The sequence below is a fragment of the Micrasema longulum genome, unplaced genomic scaffold (genome assembly GCF_059751315.1).
Source record: "Micrasema longulum isolate JH-2025_06_02 unplaced genomic scaffold, ASM5975131v1 h1tg000177l, whole genome shotgun sequence".
Taxonomy (NCBI): Eukaryota; Metazoa; Arthropoda; class Insecta; order Trichoptera; family Brachycentridae; genus Micrasema; species Micrasema longulum.
This window is the reverse complement of record NW_028277382.1, coordinates 772,317-793,612: the sequence shown is the minus strand read 5'-3', so window position 1 is coordinate 793,612 and position 21,296 is coordinate 772,317. Positions and strand designations below refer to the sequence as shown.

General features: G+C 32.1%; 1 long non-coding RNA gene across 2 annotated transcripts; it reads right to left on the bottom strand.

Annotated features, from left to right (window-relative positions):
* Positions 1-1,410: 1,410 nt before the first annotated feature.
* Positions 1,411-12,380, bottom strand: LOC148283952 (uncharacterized). 2 transcript variants are annotated; one of them, XR_015825463.1, is made up of 3 exons: positions 12,301-12,380; positions 2,677-2,875; positions 1,411-2,582 (listed from the first exon to the last, which is right to left on the bottom strand). It is a non-coding gene; the product is annotated as an uncharacterized LOC148283952 (long non-coding RNA). The 2 variants fall into 2 exon arrangements; XR_015825464.1 differs by having other exon boundaries at positions 1,411-1,916.
* Between the last annotated feature and the right edge of the window lie 8,916 nt (positions 12,381-21,296).

The following is a 21,296-nucleotide window of genomic DNA, read 5'->3' as shown; positions in this document are numbered from 1 at the left end:
CCGACAAACAAATGTACCTGCACAATATCAAAATTGAGAGTATTAGAAGCAAACTTGGAAATCTCCACCAAAATCGGAAAATTAGTTATTAATGCCAAAATAAAAAATACACGGAAACCTACCTAAGTAATAGCGTTATTCAAAACTGTTTCTAAATCTTGCAAAAACAGATTTCAATTATACATTGACACCGTAATCTGAGCATTCTCCATTGAGTACGTGAAGCATGATTAGAAATCTAACAATTCTTTTTCTAACAAGTTTTTCGCAAATATCTCAGGAACTCCTTTAATGGAGATTTCTAAGCTTGTTTCTCATACACTCAATTACACTATAACCACCAAATTTTTTATTTTATTTATTTATTTATTTATTCACACTCTTTATCAAAATACAATTCCATATTCACTTTGCCCAGCTAACAAGGGTACATACCCCGTTCCAAGCTAGGCAATTATATTTTTATATATTATAATAGTTAACAAATTAATATAGAGCACAGACAAAAAAAATATAAACTTATTCGGATACACATTTTGATTCATATACATACAGACATACACATATATACACACATGTATATATAAATATACACATATATGCACATGTACATACACACACACGTACATACACCCATGCGCAAACACATACATACATTCATAAAAACATAGACAATTTATTTATGCGAAACTTCATGGTTGTCATCTATAAATATATTTTTAAAAAATTATTCCTTATTTTTTATATTTTATTTTTGACATCCAGTAAGGTTCTCCAATCCGTGGCATGCATCAACTTTTCTGACTCCCTACGACCAATGTCATGAAAGAGCGAGGTCAACACCTTCCGTAACTTGACAACACTCCCGTCTTTCCACGATTCTGGCAAAAGGTTATGGACCTTTTTGCCTACGTTATAGTGTTGTCTCGATGCCAGAACAGTGTTGACCCCTTCACTTAGTATCAGATCCCTATTAGAGTATCTTGTATTATGGTTGTGGTTGACGCTTGGGTAAATGTCTCTTTTTATGTGTGTAACCACTACCGTTCTCAATATATACTGTTGAATAATATTCAGTACTCTGAATTCTTTGAAGAGCAAGTCACTTGGATAGCGAAATGTTTTTTTTAAGATGACTCGGATTAAAGATTTCTGTGCAATTGCTACAGGTTCAAGGGCGGTTTTTGTGAATTTTGTGAAATTGCATGAATAGTCATAAAATATTAAAGTATAGACACAAGTAGCATTGTTATTTTTTTATTTTTTTTATTTTTTTTTATTTTCTTTTATTCAGGAAACATACAGTACAGTTACAAAGTTCAATATTTTACACAATTGGACTTAATTATAATGGACCAGTGAAGTTTCCATATTAAAAAGCAATTAAATCTAATGTTAATTATGAAAGTATAAAAAAGAGAAAAGAGAGTTATTGATATATTCTCGTGTTTATCGGTGTTGCCCAAATGAAAAAAAATCATTCCAAAGCATTTTGGAAAAAGACAGATATTTGTTTCGATGATTTAAACTATTATTCCAATATATCTTATAATATGGCAAGACACTTTTTTTTTAAATGTGGTCACTTAAAACAGTTAATAATAAATACATGAGCCACGTAAGTGCTTTGATAGTAACATATTACAACAGAGATGAAAAACATCTAAGAGAAGGTAATATAGAAGTCCAGGGATCTACAGGGCTTATGACCTGTCAATGGCTGGTTTAAGTGGCCACTTTACACACTGTGTAACATTCACCATTTTTCCTATATTTGAGCATTTATATTCTTTCAATTATTTCATCTGTTGATGTTTGTGAAGTTAAAGAGCTGAAACCTTTGTTTATGCGGGTGAGATTCATTGCTTTGATAGTGCCTTCCCAAAAATGTTGACCCCTCTGTTTCATGTTTCAATCTAAAAAAAGTTCCCAGACTTGTCTACAAATCGTACTGAAAATATTGTCATTATAAGAATACTTTATTTACTATTTGTCAACCCTTACAAAAAACCTGCATGTAAGTCTGTTGTTTTCATTGTTAAAAAATCATCCTACAGATCTTGAAACCATTTTACGATCCTGTGGTAAAATGGCTTAAACTAATATATAAAATTCTGTTATTTGGCAATTCTCCACCATTATCGTGTACCTAAATCTAGGCATATTACGTAGGTAGCTATAAAACCTTTTCCATCCCTTGTGAACAACAAAGAAAGCAAAATATAATATATACAGGAACCCCGTTTTAATATTTACAACGAGCCTTTATCTACCAAGAAATCTTGCATAGCTTTGCATTTCTTCTCCCATAGCTTCTGTCCTTCCATTCACGTAAATTTTACATTATTTCCTCCACATACATGACAATAGTTTTAATTTTGTAAATAAATATGTGTAACTAATTTATTCCGTGTCCAGTCGGATAAAGAATACAGTGATGTTTATGAAATTGAATCAGAACCTCTAGTAGTGGTACTCTCAGGTGAAAATGAGGAAAAGGGAAATCAAGTGGGTACATGCCCGCTTCAAAGTGTAGTGGCTGAAACGTTTACCCACTATAATCGAGGTCCCGGGTTCGATTCCTGTGAATATTAACATAAAATATTTGTTTTGGGGGTGGTTTTATTCCTAAATATTACAGAACTGGAACCTAAAACGTAAAACTGATTACGTTACCTTTGATGTTATTGATGTACATTTATTTTTAAATAAAACGGCGGCCTCCGTGGTGTAGTGGTCAAGACGCTTGACTCACACTCGGATGGTTCTAGGTTCGATTCCTGGTGGGAACACAAAAATTAAATGTGATTCTTCTCAAGCCCGGGTGTTCTGTGATATAATTTACCACTGTAATTGGGCCTCCTGGCTTGTTTTGCTGCAAAAATAAAATATAATACAATATACATCATATATTATATAAATAAAAGACGAGTGATACTTTAATCCACAAATTTGGAATATCCAGTGACCGGTTTCATCGCTTTTGCGACATCTTGGAGACTAGTATATTTATTAAAGAGTTCAATGTATTTATTCAAAACAGAGGTAAGGATAGAGAATTCAAAATTATGTGAAAGTAAATTAAATAAAGTTATTTTTATCTTAAGGATCATTATCAAAAAAATTCCGGGATAAATAATATGTTAAAATAGCCTTAACTATCGACCATTTTGATGACTTGGTTTGGCATAGTAAGGGGATTTTGGGCATCAAAGCATGAAGTGTTACAAGACACCCATGGATGCGGAGTACCTATTGAGGCTGTTTGCAGTAGCCTGAAGACCCGGCATAGTTTAGGTTCCAGAATTTTTAGGAGGAGGTGGATAGAACGCCATATCACCCTGTCTTTACATACAGGCCTTACTTCCTCTACATTCAAATTTCTTATCTTCGCACTTCACTTTCAGCATTATTATAATGAATACCTACATCCTATTCGTCACTCATCTGAAAAACCTACTCTACTTTTGTACTTTTAAATTTGCCTGATTAATAAAGTGATTTTTAATCTAAAAAATATTTTTTCAACTTTTCGACTGCACCAGCGCCGAGTGCCAAAACCAAAAATACGATACAATTTCAAAGTATTTTTATTTTTCATTTATATGAGACAGTTTTGTTACAATAAAATACACTTTAATCGTCAAAATTATCTTTATATATATAATTCCTCTGTACGTGTGATGTCACTAAACTCCTCCAAAATGGCATAACCAATTTACTTGCGGTTTTCAGAGAAATATATATCTTTGCGCTGTGCGTGTTGGTAGATATTAAAATCTTCAATATAATATGAAAAAAATAAGTACGTCGCATAAACCTTTTATTTATCGATCTACCAGGGTTACATTCGAGGAGATTGGCATTTACAAAAAAATGGAAAGATGTAGTTTTTTTGCTTATGAAAAAAGTTTGTTTTTGAATGTTTACAAACAGCATTTATTTTTTGTAAATCTCAATCAGATTCTTTCCTTTAATTCGTTATAATTTCTACCCGTTTATTTATTTTTACTGGATTTTTAGTAATCTTAAAATAATATTAAATTCAAAACATTTTAAAACATTGTATTCCTACATAAGAACACCCCTCTGTTGGTGAAAAGACCGGAGTTTGACGTTTGCAAAAAGAATGCAATATTTAAAAAATATTTATTTTATGTTTCGGAATTCAACCATAAACAAATACCTAGGTACCTACTTATCAATGAAAAGTCTTTTGCCAACGTTCGGGCAGAACAACGTCTGTTGGGTCCGCTAGTTGTTATATAAATTTTGATTTCAATATTTATACAACAATAGGTTTTAAATTTTGATTTCAAAATAATTTCACGGGGCGTTAAGTCTTTTCAGAAAAACAGAATGGGTGTTTTATCTTTTTGTAGTTAGCAGCATACAAATGCACCAGCCGTGCATTTTTTCCGGAATAGTAAAATGACACAGTGGGTGGTATGTGGGCAATGGAAACCGCTTACGGCAATCTATCATAACTGATTACAAACTGTTACATAGTTTTTCGTTATAAACGGTACTTATATAGATTGATTGATAGTCAATTTCGTTCTTTTTTTATTGCAATACTGAGGAAAAACATTTTCGGGAAGGGAAAATGAAAGTGTAGAGATTAACAGTGCCTTTAAATAAAGAAAACAAGAAGAGAAAACAAAATATACGAACGTAAACAGAAGGAGTCCAAAAAGCTCACTTTCTTTATTATCAAGTAAAATAATATGTGCAACGTGAAAGCAAATTAAAGATGAACGAAATTATGCAGAAAGCGGCTAGTCTACGATTAAAAAATTAGTGTTATCGGGTGGAGTAAGGTCAATTCTATGTCTTGCTAAAAACAGTCAGGCCGCTTTATACAAAAAACTGTAATTATCGCCTTCTGAAAATAGTGTCGATCACAAAAATGGCATTTCTCAATTTACAGAAAACTGATAGGCAGATTAATGCCTTCGAAAATCTTTTTTTATGTAATAAAGGAGAAATTAAAAAAATTCAAATTCTTCAAAATAAGGCGATGAGAACTGTATTTAAAAGAAATATCTATTTTAAAGTAAAAATAATGCACAAAGAAATTGGCTTGCTCACAGTAAAGCAGCAAATGAAATATAATGTAGCAATTTTTATACATAACATAATGAAGGAGATTAATAAAATAAAAACAATAATAAAATCCAACCAACAATGTCATACATGTGAAACAAGCGATAAAAAAAAGATAAGATTACCAATGAGGAGAAAAACAGAATCTTAAAACTAATTGTACAAGGGATTGAAGCTGTACAATGAGTTACCCAAAGAAATAAAGAAGATAGAAAATATTGAAACATTTCAAATTAATTTGAAAAAATATGTTTTTGACAAATTTTGATAAAAAAATCGTAATGTTATTAAAAGTTATTATGAGTTCTTAAGATGTTATGAACTTACTTAATAAAGCATGAATAAATAAATAAAAAGAAATCTAGTTTCCTTAAATTAATTAAAGATACATACTTAAGCAATGTAATTTTCATTATCAAATATCTATAATATATAATATGTTTCGATACAGAACATCACCTCATTAATATATTTTTTTAAAAGGAATAACCAGCTAAGCCTCTATTTTGAGACTTGTCAGCAGGTGGGATAAAGGGGATATGGAAGGAGGTAATGGAAAATACACCACAACGCCCAGACCAATTAAGAAAAAAACATTTCTTGGATTTTTTTCTTGCAACTGGCGGAAATCGGACCCGCGACGCCAGTTTCACAGTTAGCTGTCTAATCAACTGCGCCACGGCGCCTGTCTAAATGTCTAAGTTTAAATGAGGTATCATTTAAAATAAGATTGTCTGTTTTCAGCGAAATGCATATTTCAGATTGTTTTGTCTGCCAGACTTAAAAATCACCTAAATTCCTTTAACTCATAATTAAATTATTTTAAAAGTTATAAAAACTAATTAATTGAGTGCTTCTTTAGACTTAGGAACTATAATATACATATAAAATAATACGTTTAATACATTATGACAACATACATCGGAGTTTTAACACTGTATTCCGGAGCCGTGTAAACACGTGATTATATAACCACGCGATGTGTCCCGGTCTCGTGTTTTCACGTGGTTTACCAGCTGTCTAAAAAGTGCATTTTATTGACATCTAGTGACTATTTTTAGTACTTTTTCACTGCTGGTAAACTACGTGAAAACACGGCCCCGGGATACGAAGCACAAAAAAGGAGTGAGACACTGTATATGTGTAAACATTGCAATACGCATTGTGGCTCTCTATAATGGCCAATGTTGGCAAAACTATCATACAAAAATGACTTATTTAATTGTATCAAATAAATATGAGAAGTTTCAATTGATTTAACCCAGTATTTTTATAATTATGAAACTTTTAAGAAACCCTTCATAAAGCATTAAATTTCACAAAAATGGGCCGGGCACAGGGTAAATTCTATGTGTATTCGGCCGGTGATCTAAGTGTTGTTATCTGCAAAACGCACATCTTAGGTTGTGTGAAAACCCAGACTTTAAAAATCATAAAAACTGGTCAAGTACACAGTTAAATTATTTTTGTATTATTAAAATAAGAGAAAAAAATAAGAAAGTGGATTATTTATCATTTGTCTAAGCCAAAAACTTTTCAACTGCTGCGTAGATTTGATTATTTACTCTTTTTACAAAAGTTTTATTATCTCGCCTGCTTTCTGCATAACTACGTTTACATATTGTACAGCAGAAAATTTTCTTTCAAATGATGTACGCATAACCTTTACCATTTTTTTGTACTTTTGAAGCAAATTTTTAAAAATTAAACTGAAAACGGACACAACTTATGTTAACACTCAGTACAATAAATAAAAAAAATTACCGTTTTTACAGCAGAAAATTTTAGAAAAGAAACATGGAAGTCTAGGTATTTACAGTTTTTACGACCTGTTATTAGGTGGTGTAAGTGGCCACATTACACACTGTGTAACATTTACCATTTTGCTTACGTTTGAACATCCGACACCCATGAAGAAATATGACACCTCCTTTGTTCGCGTTCAACTGAGGTAATAAAGATGTCAATTAATTAACATTTTTTTGTGTACCCACGAACAGGCCATGCCTTTGTGGGATTTTTTTGCTTACTATTTTTACTAGTTGTATGTATTTCATTGTTATGTAATTATGCTTTATTTTTTTAATACTCTGTTTCATCATTTTTGTTTATTGTAAAAAAACAAAAAAAAAAAAACGCTTGCGATATTTACGCAGTGTACAGTGAAGATGCTAGAAATTATTGAATAATGTGTGTTTTTTTTTTAAATTCCCACCACTAAAATTTTTAACTGTCACTTAAAGGAAAATAATATATGGTGACTCCCCCTCATTTAACCGTACATAATTTTTCAACGTCTTACGAAAACCTTCGAAACCCGAAACCCTTATGACTCCATTTTCCATTACACCTGACAGTCCATCACTCAAAAGTAATGATCTTAAATCTGATATTGTAATGAACTGGGCCAGAGGTGAAAACATATTTATAAAGAACAATAATATTTATCCCCTTTTGAATTTTATTATCCTTTTACCTCGAATACGTCCCTGGGCGGTAAATAAAGTTATTCAGAAATTAGGGATGTGTAGGTACGATACATCGATATTTGCGAAACATCGATAAAAAAAGAATGCATTTTCCTACTGTGCAAGTTTAATTTCGGAGATGGTAGAAATGAAACATTCATATTTAAATTTATTTCAACATGAGGGGAAACATTTTTGAGAAGGGAATGTGAAAGTCTCGGCATTTAAGCGTCGCCTAGTAAGTGATTTGGTTCAGCCGGATGAATCTCACCCACGTGATAAAGGTTTTAGCACTTTTACTTGACAAAAGTCAACAGATAGAAGAGTTGAGGAAATGTGGATGTTCAAACATGGGCAGAATGGTGAATGTTGCACAGTGTGTAAAGTGGCCACTCAAACCAGCCAATGACAGGTCATAAGCCCTGTAAATGCCTAGACATCTATTTTACCTTTTCTTAAATGTTCTTCATCTCTGTTGTTATATTTTATTTATTTATTTTTATTTATTAAATGCCACAAGTGCCTTTTACAATATAAAATATGATAATTTAATGAGTCAGTAAGATATAAGTCTTGTTAATGCCTAGACTTCCAATTTTTCTTTCTTAAAGAAGTTTTCTCTCTCTGTTGAAACAAATTTTAATATGAATAACTCACTAGACAGGAAATTCAGCCAGTCTGCGAGCATTTGGACAAACTCAAATATTTTTGAAACATTCATTTAAAAATGTGTTTTTACACTATAGTATTTTAAAGTAATGCGTAAGACTGATCATCTTATCTTCATGTAACAAAAAGTATCATGAAACGCTGTAGTAGGAGTATCAATGCAGTGCCTTTTGCACCATTGGGTGCGGAAAGGGAGCGATTATGATAATCAAATGGTAAGTGCGTGTAGCTATCATGCAAAATATCTTGAATTTGATTACCGACTTGGCTATTCAAAAGAAATATGCATTTAAGATAAACTACCTGACAGACGTCTTATGTTTATAAATTATTATGAAAATTAAATTTTGTTATTAGTGTTTTTTTATTATTTTACAAGAACACTACAACAGTTTCGGGAGAGCACTCCTTTCATCGACGGGTGATATAAAACTTTATGTGATATAAAACGAGTGATATAAGCGTTTTATATCACCCGTGTAATGGAGGAGTGCTCCGAAGGAGAATCCGCCAAAGTACTCATTCTTTGTATTGAAGTTTTAAATAAATCAAATTAATAAAGTTATTGATAAATAGTTGTTGATAAATCCACCAAGTCCATGAAAAAGCATAGAAATTATAAAAACTAAAAAATTTTGGCGTCAGCTAGTATGCAGGTGAAATAATTCAATTAGATAAATCTCACCCGCATAAATAAAGGTTTTAGCTCTTTGACTTCAGAAACATCAACAGATAAAATAATTGAAGGAATAAAGATGCTTAAATATGGGCAGAATGGTGAATGTTACACAGTGTGTAAAGTGGCCACTTAAACCAGCCATTTACAGGTCATAAGCCCCGAAGTTGCCTAGACTTCTATATTACATTCTCTTAAATGTTCTTCATCTCTGTTGTAAAATGTTAAAATAAATAAATAGCTAAAACCTTTCGACGTTGCCTAGTTTGTGAACTTTGTGAACAGATGGAAGAGTCAAAGTTACGTGAATTTTCGACCATAGGCAAACTGGTGAATGTTACAGTGTGTAAAGTGGCCACTCCAACCACCCAATGACAGGTCATAAGCCCTGTAAATGCATGGACTTCCATATTCCCTTCTCTAAAATGTTCTCCATCGCATTTGTCATTTGTTAAACTTTATTAGTTATCCATGTTAATAATTCTCTAAATAAAATTTAAATATCGAACTTTCGGCATTTAAGAAAGAATTGTCGCATCCCTAACTGGAACACAATAAATCAGAGAGAAGTCGTTCGGCGGTTACGTTACGTACGGAATGAGCGCGGGCGGACGCCGAGGTGGGCGCGGCCGTAGTAGGCTTCTTGTTCTTAATATGAATAGCACTGAGAAAAGAGTGTTCAGGCATTGAATAAAAACAACTTCTTAAGAAATGACCAACCATCGCAAATTACTTAGTTTATCTATTCGTTCCGTGTCCATGCGAAAAAATAATATTCTTTTCTGTTGTGATGGAGAAATTCCGGTGCGACGCATCCACCGATAAGATCAGTCTAGCTTTTTTCGATTGAGGTATTTTAATTTACTTCATCATACTTTCATAAAAATATTAAATTCTCCAGCTCTAAACTTAACAGAAATATTACACAGGTGTAACTTTCCAAAATCACAAGGAGTCACAAGAATATAACGTCAGGTGTAATATTTCAAGGTCAAGTCGAAAATCTGATTTATGAAGTTCCAAATATTAAATATAACTTTTATTCAAAAATTTAGCTTTCCAGAAAAGTTTAAACAACAATGTTTGATTTTGTCCAAATGCTTGCAGACTGGCTGGATTTCCTCCCTAGGGAGTTGTTATATTTAAATTAATTTCAACAGAGGGAGAAAACATTTTTGAGAAGGGAATATGGAAGTCTAGGCATTTACAGAGCTTATGACCTGTCGTTGGCTGGTTTAAGTGGCCACTTTGCACACTGTGTAACATTCACCATTCTGCAATGTTTTCCCTCTCTGCTGAAATTAATTTAAATATGAACAACTCCCCAGGGAGGAAATCCAGCCAGTCTGCAAGTATTTGGACATAATCAAACATTGTTGAAATACTACCTGGTAAAAGAAGAAGTATAAAAATTGGAAAATTGTTTTCAGGCGTTGCCTAGTAGGTGATTCGGTTCAGCCGGAATAATCTCACCCACGTGATAAAGGTTTCAGCTGTTTTACTTCACAAAAGTCAACAGATGGAAGAGTTAAGGAAATGTGGATGTTCAATCATGGGCAGAATGGTGAATGTTACACAGTGTGTAAAGTGGCCACTTAAACCAGCCAATGACAGGTCATAAGCCCTGTAAATGCCTAGACTTCCATATTCCCTTCTCAAAAATGTTTTTTCTCTGTTTTATTATTAATCAAATTGCCTTTCTACTCTGGCCTACACTGGTTCACAAAACAATTCACTAGTTGTGTATTTAAATTTGGTAATGTATCCAAAATAAAACAATTTTATTGGATTATAATTCTTTCTTGTTTTTTATAAAATATACAAAGGGTATATTGTGACGCGGTTCATCTTTTTAGGACATTTTCAAAAAAACTAACTTAAATATTTACAAAGTTTCCTTATGTACTAAAAATAATTGCTGTTTTATGTTTGTGGAATTCTATGCAAGCCAAAATAAGCAGAGTAATTATCAATCAATTAGGGTATACTGAGTATATTTTAGAGGAATATTTTGGTTATATTGGGGAAAAACCTTCCATTATTTAAAAACCTTTGTAAGGGTATGACTTTAAATTTATATCATATATATAACTAACTAACTAACTAACTAACCATCACGCCATTTCCCCGGAGGGGTAGGCAGAGAGGATAGAACGCCACACCACTCTGTCCTGGCACACTTCCTTTGCTTCCTTCACATTCATACATCTTCTCATGCACGCACGTCGATTATTCCGACTTTTCACATGACCACTTTCAAGAATTTGTTGTACTTGATCATGCCATGTCTTTCTCGGCCTTCCTCGACTTCTACAACCAGACACATTCGCATCATATATATAATGTAAATATTTATTTGTTTTATTATGGAATTCTACCGATTGTCTGCATTCACAATAAATTAATTGCGTATTTACTTAAAAGGTACAATTCTTTATCTGGTAATTTTAATTTTCAAATGAATTTCGAGACAAAGTAAATATTAGTTAACAGGTTTCATATAATCTCTGCTGCTATTATAAATTTATTTCATAAGTAGTGAATTCACTTTAAAATTAAATTAAAACGCAATAAGAAATGGTCGACGGCAATAATTATATTGCTCATTACATCATTGTATTAATAATTTCACTGTTTTTAAATTATATATTTAAAAAAATATTATATTTATACGTTCGGTTCAAATTTCACCATGACTGTTTGCCCAAAAACGAGGATTTTCGAATCCAAATTACTATGTAAAATAACAAATGAATTATATAGTTTTGTTGTAAAGGTCCTAAATTATGATCTCTCATCTTGTTTCAATGTAATAAGTGTGGCCTCTGTGGTGTAGTGGTCAAGACGATTGACTTACGCACGGAAGGTTCCGGGTTCGATTCCCGGTGAGAACACAAAAATTAAAATGTGATTTTTCTCAAGCCTGTGATGTAATTCATCACTGTAATTGGGCCGCCAGGCTTGTTGTGGTGCAAAAATAAATATAAAAAATATAAATATAAAAGACTTTCTGCTGGGTAGATCAACTTGCGATATAAGAAAAAGGAATTCATATGACACAAAAAGTTCTTTTGTGAGCCAATCTACAATTCCTTGACCATTTAATTATTTCCCGCCAATCATTGTTCAAGATGGCGGCCGGCGAGACAAATTTCAATCGGCATTTTTACCAGGCCAAAAAGTAATTAAAGGGTCATCCGGTTTGACCACGATAAATACAAAATAGATACTGCAATGTTGTTATGAGCAACAGCGTTACAAGTCGTGACGCTTTCACGTAGTTTCGGAACATATCGAATAATTGGTATGGAAGAAAAGCGATTTGTTACAAGAATGATGATGTCAATCGTTAAGATACTCGTAGTGATTAAAAAAACTCACCCAGTAAACAAGTTCCATGATTTTTTACTTCGTTGACGGCGTCCGAAACTGTCAGGGATTTTAGCTGTCATCGCCCGCTTCTCTTGTTATGAAAATAACCATAGAGAAAAAAGAGATTGTTCGATAATTAATAGTTCACAACGTTTATCATAGAGAAACAGCGAGGGTGACGCGTGCGAAAATATGTGACAACGTACCTACTCAAATTTATTCGTCGTGGTGTGTGAAATAAAATCAAAACCCTAGACGAGCGTTTTCGTGGCTACTCTCAGCTAAAAATAGTCCGCCCCGTAATGTAATAGTTGGTGCATTCGCAAACCGTGCTCGAGGTCCTGTATTATAATAAAAAGTCAACACTTATCTTCAATTGCATATATATAAAATCAATTTAAGTTTTCTGAATATATTTCTTTTTCTGGTGATACCGTGTGTGTTGGATGTGTTCCGACGTTTCGGCAACCATTGCAGGAGCCATCTTCAGGGTAAACCGAGTTTACAAACACGTTTAGTTTTAGGAACATATTGATAACAGTGACCGTGAAAACTTTCGCACCTATTAAAGTTCTCTGTATTCAAATATAATAACCACAAAGGTTTTTTTTATAAATTACAGGTTACCAATGAAAATACTTTCAATTTTCATACAAATATACACATTTTTAATTTCAATATTGCTTTTAAGACAGTCGAAAATAACTCAACTTTTCATCGTAATCGGGGCCCAGTTTCAATTCTTGGTAGTGTCAACATGAATTCAACAGTGATTTTTAATATTTTTTTGTTTAATATCCAAAATGTTATACGTCTGTATGTGTTTAAATTGATTGTGATAAAAAAATAAAAATGTATAAACTAAAGAACTCGTTTTTAGGTTCTTCTCTCCCTAAGAAAAAAAAATCGAAATTGGGATTAATGGTTTTCTCCATGTTCTCCATTACACTGACAGTAGTCTAGATTTGATTATGACGTTTGTTTGTTGTTGTTATAAAATTAACTGCACACGCGAACATTTCAGTGTTGACTGTTTAAAAAAATAAAGCATGAAATAACCTGTGAATTGTTATTCCAGGTAATAAATATTTTTTTTCGTAAGTTTTTTTTTATCTCTGTTATAAAAAGTTAAGCCGGGTATAGTTATTTCTTAATGTAAACCTGGTATAAGAAAATCTAATAAATAAGGCCCAATGTGACTTGCTCACAGGGCGGGACGACAACAACAATTTAAAACAAAGATTACGCTATATACGAGTACATCTCTTTAGTTAATTATACACTTTGTTGATTTAAGTAGTTTTTAAGAATGTTAAGATTAATTATTACTCATTAATGCCAATCTATTAGGGCTTACTTAAACCTGTTGATTGGCTTAATTTTTTTTTTAAAAGACTATTTTTTCTTATATAAACATATTGTAGATATATTATTATATTTTCATTATAAAAAAATAATTGATTTACTGTATAATATGATATTTACAATATACTATGAAAAGAAGAGGAGGTGAAAGAGGAAGGAGAAAGGAAAAAACTCAAAGATTCAGTAAGTGAGATTTCATGCGTGATTTGAATGTAAATAAAGAAGAGGGCGGCTACTACTGTTAAAGAGGAGGCAAAAAATATAGAGCGGTGGATTGGTATTGAAAGGGTTCTCTCGTTACTAGAACGAAGAGTCAGCCCATGCTGTGATAGAGGTTAGAAAAGCTCTCTCAGATCAACAGGCGAAGTGGGATTATTTAAAATTTTGTGAAGTAATTATTTAGATTAACGATAATTACGTGTACAAACATTCTGCAATCGTTCTAATTTATCAAAAAAATTAGAATTAGCATCTGGATAACATACATCTAAAAAAATATATATTTGCTGCTTGTTAACGAAAAGGCGGACTGTAAATTAAAAACGAATTTCATTTAGTTTTGTGATTTGGAAATATTTGAGAAAGGATAGAAACATGGAATGGATACCTACCATTAATATGATCTGAATGTTATTCAATTTTTGGCACTGGATCACAAAATGAACCATAAAATAAAACAATGTTTTCCACGACGCGCGACGATTCCAACGACTTTTTATCCGATTTTATGTGAAGTCAAAAATGTTGTTAGGTTTTTGTTCTAAATCCAAATCTTCTAATTTTGAATATCTTTTATCTTGATGTTAGGTAGGTACCATAAGGATGGGTCAAAGGAAAGATGAGAACGAAAGGTAATCGGCCAGGAACAGTATCGATAAATTCTGTTATTTACTTAACACTGCTTACATAGTGTATTTTGTTTTCAAATATCTCAAAGGGCGGCATTATTATCACGCCTAACCACGCCAAAAGTCCGTTAGATAATTTAGGCAAGTGCCATCTATTACGCGCTTGAAAGGTGTCCATTTAATTTTGCTCTACGTCAGTGATACAAAAGGTTTCAAAATAATAATGCGTTTCATTTTTATGGTGTATTTAGAACCTTCTATCTTTTACTTGGCCGTTCTCACCAGACGACATCCAATATGTTCTTTACATTTCCGAGAAGTGTTTTCGTTCTTCCCCTCTCTAGTTCCAAGTTCGTCTTCATAAACTAGGGTGAACGAGACAATTTACATAATTCGATTTCGTATTCTGTCCGAAATGTTAATTAAATCATTAGAATATTCAAAAAATAATTGGGTACCCAATTCTTTTTTAACCCCTAGCATGTCATTCCTTCGTTTCATAAGTTCGTTCGTATCTCGTATCTCTATCCCAGTCTAACGCAACCAACACCGTATTTCACTCTCGTTCTAGCTACATTCGAACGAACGCTCCGGAACCCTTGTTCCATTTTAACTACTCTTAATTCTAATAATAATATTTAGTTTTCATTTTAATGAATATTGTTTACTTGCTAAATGGTTCATAATACTTTTTATTATTTATATAAATACTGACTGATCTGACAAACGTTATCGCTATTAGCTTGGAAAAATACTTTTAATCAATAAGTAGGTACCTAGATACTTGTTTATTATTGAATTCCAAAACTGAAAATTATTCATATTCAAATATTGAATTTAAGTAGGTACTTAGGTACTTGTTTGTGGTTAAATTCCAAAACAAAAAAGAATTAATTTTCAAATATAGAATTATTTTTGCAAATGTCAAACTTGACTCTTCTCACCAACAGGAGTGCGCTTTATACATGAATGCAAAATTCAAAAATGTATTGAATTTAAGTTAATGTTATTTTATTTTTACCAAAAATCCAGTTAAAAGAAATAAATTGGAAGAAAATATAAGGAATGTAAGGAAAGAATCTGATCGGGATCTATAAAAAGCAAATATTGTTTCTAAAAATTCAAAAACAAACTTTTTTTAAACACCAAAAAACACATCTTTCAAAAAAAAACACTCAGATTATGAGGACATTGTATAATTATTCTTTGGTAAGAAGTCGTTTTGAGTTTAGTTCCATTATTTGGTCGCTACATGAGGCTCGATGCTCTTTGATAGTGGAGAGAGTGCAGAAGAAATGTCTGCGCTATCTGTACCTAAAAGAGTGTGGATATTATCCTTGGCTCTTTCGAACCGACTTTTTACTGGGGATGCTAGGCTATCAGTCATTATGGAGGAGAAGGGACGTTCATTGGGGTGTTCACTTTTTCCAGGTGATTGATGGTCGCATACATAACTTAAAAATTCTGATGGATGTAGGTCTGTTCGTACCTGATAACTATCTTCGACAAAGGCAACATCGATTGTTTTACCTACCACGATGCAGAACCAACCTGCCAACGGCAATCTTGCTACTTAATCGCAACACCTAAGATGTCAACATATTTCACGACAGTGGGCCTTCCTTTAGGAAAGCACTTTCTAACTTTTAATTTTTCTTTTTCCACTTTGCTATATTATTTAATTAACATTTCCAATATAATTTGTAATTTATTATTGTATTTAGAACAAATTGTTTTTTTTTTGTAATGTTCTAAATATATAAATTAAATTAAATAAATTACAAGGATACAAAGACAACAAAATAAAATATTGACCCCTACGGTTGAATTGTATCAAAAAACAAGTTAGTTTGACAGATATTATCTTGGGGACGTTACGAATTTTACAAAAAATAATCATTGGGAAACATACGAGACAAAGATATAACAGTAACCAAAAATGCTGACAGACATTGAACTATCACTTAAAAAAAACAAGGACAATTACTGCAAGTCATTTAAAAATACAATAGAATGTACTTAAGCAGTACAAAGTCTTTACTGGTCTTAACTGGTTAAGTCTTAACTTACTTTTAAAATTATACTGGAGACAAATTTGAAATTAACATTAAAAGCGCACGATAACTACTCTAACCAGATGAGACGTAACGTGAATGGACCGTATAATAAATATTCATAAAAACTTTACGTCTTTTAAAATTATAGATAAATAAATTTAACAAAATTACGCTTTATTTAAAACACAATTTATAACTGTCCTAATAATAATAATAAAATAATTTTCTAACTCTGTACGTTTTTCAATTGCACTCGTGTAAAACTTAAACACTTTTTTTCCATATTAATATCAAACTGGTGGCCGTATATGATAATAAACATAAGTTATTAAGTTAGTAATTCAAATTAGTCAATTGAAAACTCAAACCATATTAAAGCGCATAGTTAATAGTTAGTGCTACAACCCTGTTCAAGCAACTACAACTCCCAAATGACCAAACAAATTAATAACTAAATCGTGCAGAAGTTGGGCGTCCACTTTATGTTGAAATAAAACAAATATTATCTGTTGAGGAACCAGCGTACTAGTTTAGAAAACTAATAACTCAGACAGATATCTCAGGAGAGATGAAGAGGGAATAAAGTAGACAGCCATAAATATCTTACCAAAAACTAGACGCAATTTTTGAAATGTTGAAAGGTTCCGCCAGTTGCAAGAAAAAATCAAAAAAATAAACCTGTATTTTTCATGCTTTTCTCCTAAATCCTCTCTTTTGAACCTGCTGACAATGCTTTTAAATAGAGACTTAGCAGGTTATTCCTGTTTTTTTTAATATTATTAAATGGTCACTTGTCAAAAGGGATTTAAAAAATGCATCAGTGATCTGGACACCGCATTTTTAAGTGAAAGCGGTGCAACATTTGATTCTAAAATGTAAAATAAACTTCCGTAATACAATTGACATTATGAAAATTGACATTTACAATATGAATAATCAATGATACCATACCTTTATAGGAGAAGTGGCATTTTTACAAAATAATCTTTGTGGTCAAATGTGAAGGAGTCACGAATTTATAAGTAAGAATTTTGGCACCTTGCCAAAACTCAGAACACTAAACTTCTAAGTTTTGAGTGTTGGTGCTTGAGGAGAATATAAGGTATGGATCGATTTCATTAATAATATTCAAGTCTGAGATCGGACGCAGCAGCCTCCTGTGACGAGTGTCTTGAGGATTCAGCGGTTGATCTGGCTTGGAAACGTTGTGGGAATGCCTCAGAAGAGAATTAAACCAAGTTGCCTCTTCTCATCTGCATGCTCTCGCTATCCTAGAAGGACATTGGTGACGATCATTCAGTTGATTTTGGCTCAGTTAAGGGACGCAGGATTGAAGTGAGAGGAGGCGACAGGCGAGAGTGGTGGCTTTCGACAAGGTTTCCGGAGGCGTCTGGTGATCTCCACTTGCTACACTTGGGAGCGGATGTGAAAAAATAATAAAATAATCGAGTCGTTTCATTACATAATTATTATTTTTGTTTAATGAAATTAACAGTGTCGTGATAAATCACCGCAATAGAAACTGCCAGAGTTTCGGAAATATTATTTGTTTTGTGTTTGTATAGGTAATACTTTGGACGGACCACATAAGTCAGAAAAACGTGCTCATGGGCAAGTGAAGTGGATATCGATGAAAATCGTTTTGAAAATTTAATCATTGATTTACCTTAAATAGCCCATTTTATTCGACACTGTTGAATAATGGTTATTGACTGTGGATAGTACGGTTCTTTAATATTTATTAAAATATGCAAAATTTACTAATTGAACGTTGTTATGTAGAATTATGCAGAATAAAGTACCTTGACTATTACCTGAATAGTAAGGGTAATCATCTTACCTTCATGTAACAAAAATGACCAAGATACGCTGCGATTGGTGTACCAATGCAAGGCCTTATGCACCATTCGGTGCGAAAAGAGAATGATGATGATGCTATTCAGGAAACTGCCAGCCATACAAAAAATAACTGAGAGGATAGAACTTTAGTGATTAAAGTGAATAATCAAATCTACACAAGAGTTGGAATGTTTTTTCCTCAGACAAATAATAAATAATGCATAAACTCATTTTATTATTTAAAAATATATATATTAATGTAGTTGACCAGTTTAAATGATTTTTATTGTCTGGTTGACAATACAATCTAAGACGGACACTATGCAGAAAACAGCCAGGCCCTAGTAAAACTCTGATGTTTGTTGTGTCATTATTTATTTAACACATAATTTTATATTTATGTTAAGACACTAAATTGTTAATAATCACCTAATGAATTTTCTATGATAAGTGTGTGTAAGTTGAATATTGGTGATTTATGAGTTGATTTGAAGTCTGGCTGACCACACAATTAAAAATATGAATTTTGAAGAAAACACCCAATAATATACAATGACACCTCATTCAAACGTTGAATGTATGAGGGGATATTCTGTATTAAAACATATTTTCTTATTACAGGATTTTTTCAATAAATGAATTTATCATGAAGAACGTATTTGTTCACTTTCATTTTTTTAAAAGAACTAGATTTCTGAATTCCTTAATCTTCTAATCAGCATCTATATATACATTAAGATTTTTTTCTAGTCCTTTTTGCAAATTGACAAATGCCTTTTTTGTGATCAACTCTCTTTTCAGAAATAAATTATTCGAGTTTTTTTTATGAAAGCGGCATAACAGTTTTTAACAGATCATAGAATTGACCTTACTGCATCCGATAACTGCACATATACTCTCGCATACATACAATAATCACACACCCATACACATACACACACACCCTCACACACCCTATATATATATACTCACCCTCACTAACATGTACAATAATAAAACGGATACACTTAATTTTTTGTGACTAAACCTAGTATTAAAAGTAAATATTGTGTTATAATAAAAGTTCAACTCATGATGTTATTTAGACACATGTAATGTATGTATTTCTACTGACATATTCTAACCATTATTGTATAAATTTCATAATGTGTTTTGTTTTTATGAGAAAAATAAAATAAAAGAAAATAATAAAAATAACACCAATATGTTTTGTGAATAACTAAGTTTAATTATATCCTAATTTTTTGTTACAACGACTAAAATACGTATTAAATCATAGAACGTTAACTTCTAGCTTTATTAAATCTAATCAAAATAAACGTATTAGAATCTTCATATACTTGTGCTTAAAATCCCGGTGATTTTGAGACCAAGTGGCATCTTCCTATTACCGATTATGGAAGATAGCCTCGGTGCCATTAGGTGTACCCCTCAGAAATTCCTCCTTAGGATGTAGATGCAGATAGGTGGATAAGAATGGATTGCCTGTGCACGAGACTGCATATGGAAGTTAAAGAGATTACCGAGATGTGCACTCAAGATGAAACTAGCCGCATACCAATGTTCTAAGACAGGGATGGTCGAACATTTTGTCTTTTGTTTTGAAAAATGAATTAGTAAAAGCTTCGATTTTAGAAACACGAAATAATAAATCGCTCGTTCTTTAAAATTCCTAAAAGACTGTGCTAAAAAAATCATCTGGAGACGGTGCTGCAACGTCGTGTTACATAAAGCAAAATATTGTATTTTTTTAAATACATGTAAATTACTAATCTGCTTTCCTTCCTTTCTTTTATTTGCTTATTACATATCGTCGCTTAAGCGGCAACATGACCAATCTCATGTTTTTCCCAGATTGAAATAAGTATATAAAAAGCTTCGTAGCCTTTTGAATCGAACTGCATACTCAGTTTTGACAAACTCTCACTAGAGGCGCCACAAATCGACTCATATTTACATGACATATCAAAATTTTCTAGACAACATGATGAATATCTTATTCAGTTTTTTGTCATTCTGTAAAGTGCAAAAAAATGAGATAGTTCATGTTGGCGCTTAAGTGACGAAATCTTAATATAAGATTTTTCATGGCCTATTTTTGTATTATTTCATTCAGTACTTACTTTTATTTGACATTTTATTTATTCATTATTATGAAAATAAAACTTTGTTATAAGTGTTAGACAATTTTATTATTTCACAAGAACACTGAGAGTTATTTTATGTTATCTTCTTTAGAATGTTATTGTTTATTGTTATATTATTTATAAGATTTCTTTATTTTTCTGGATTGCTATTCTATTGCATCACATGTAATTATGATAATTTTTTTCACTATGTACTTTTTATTGCTGTAAACTATTGTGGGTTAACATGGGCACAGCTTTAAAAAGCTTTAATAAGTTCATGAATCTATAAACGAGTGTAATTTTAAATCTATTTCAACAGAGGAGGAAAACATTTTTGAGAAGAGAATATGGAAGTCTAGACATTTACATGGCTTATGACCTGTCATGTGATAAAGCTTTCAGCTCTTTTACTTCACAAAAGTCAACAGATGGAAGAGTCGAGGAAATGTGGATGTTCAAACATTGGCAGAATGGTAAATGTTACACAGTGTGTAAAGTGGCCACTTAAACCAGTCAATGACAGGTCATAAGCCCTGTAAATGCCTTGACTTCCATATTTCCTTCTCAATAATGTTTCCCCTCTCTGTTGAAATAAATTTAAATATGAACAACTCCCTAGGGAGAAAATCCAGCCAGTCTGCAAGCATTTGGACATAATCATACATTGTTGAGTGTTATTTTAATTGAATAAATGAATTTATCATTTAAAAAAATATTTAACCCAAATAACGAGTGGGTTAACAGTAAAAACGCCACTGTTTTTGGGA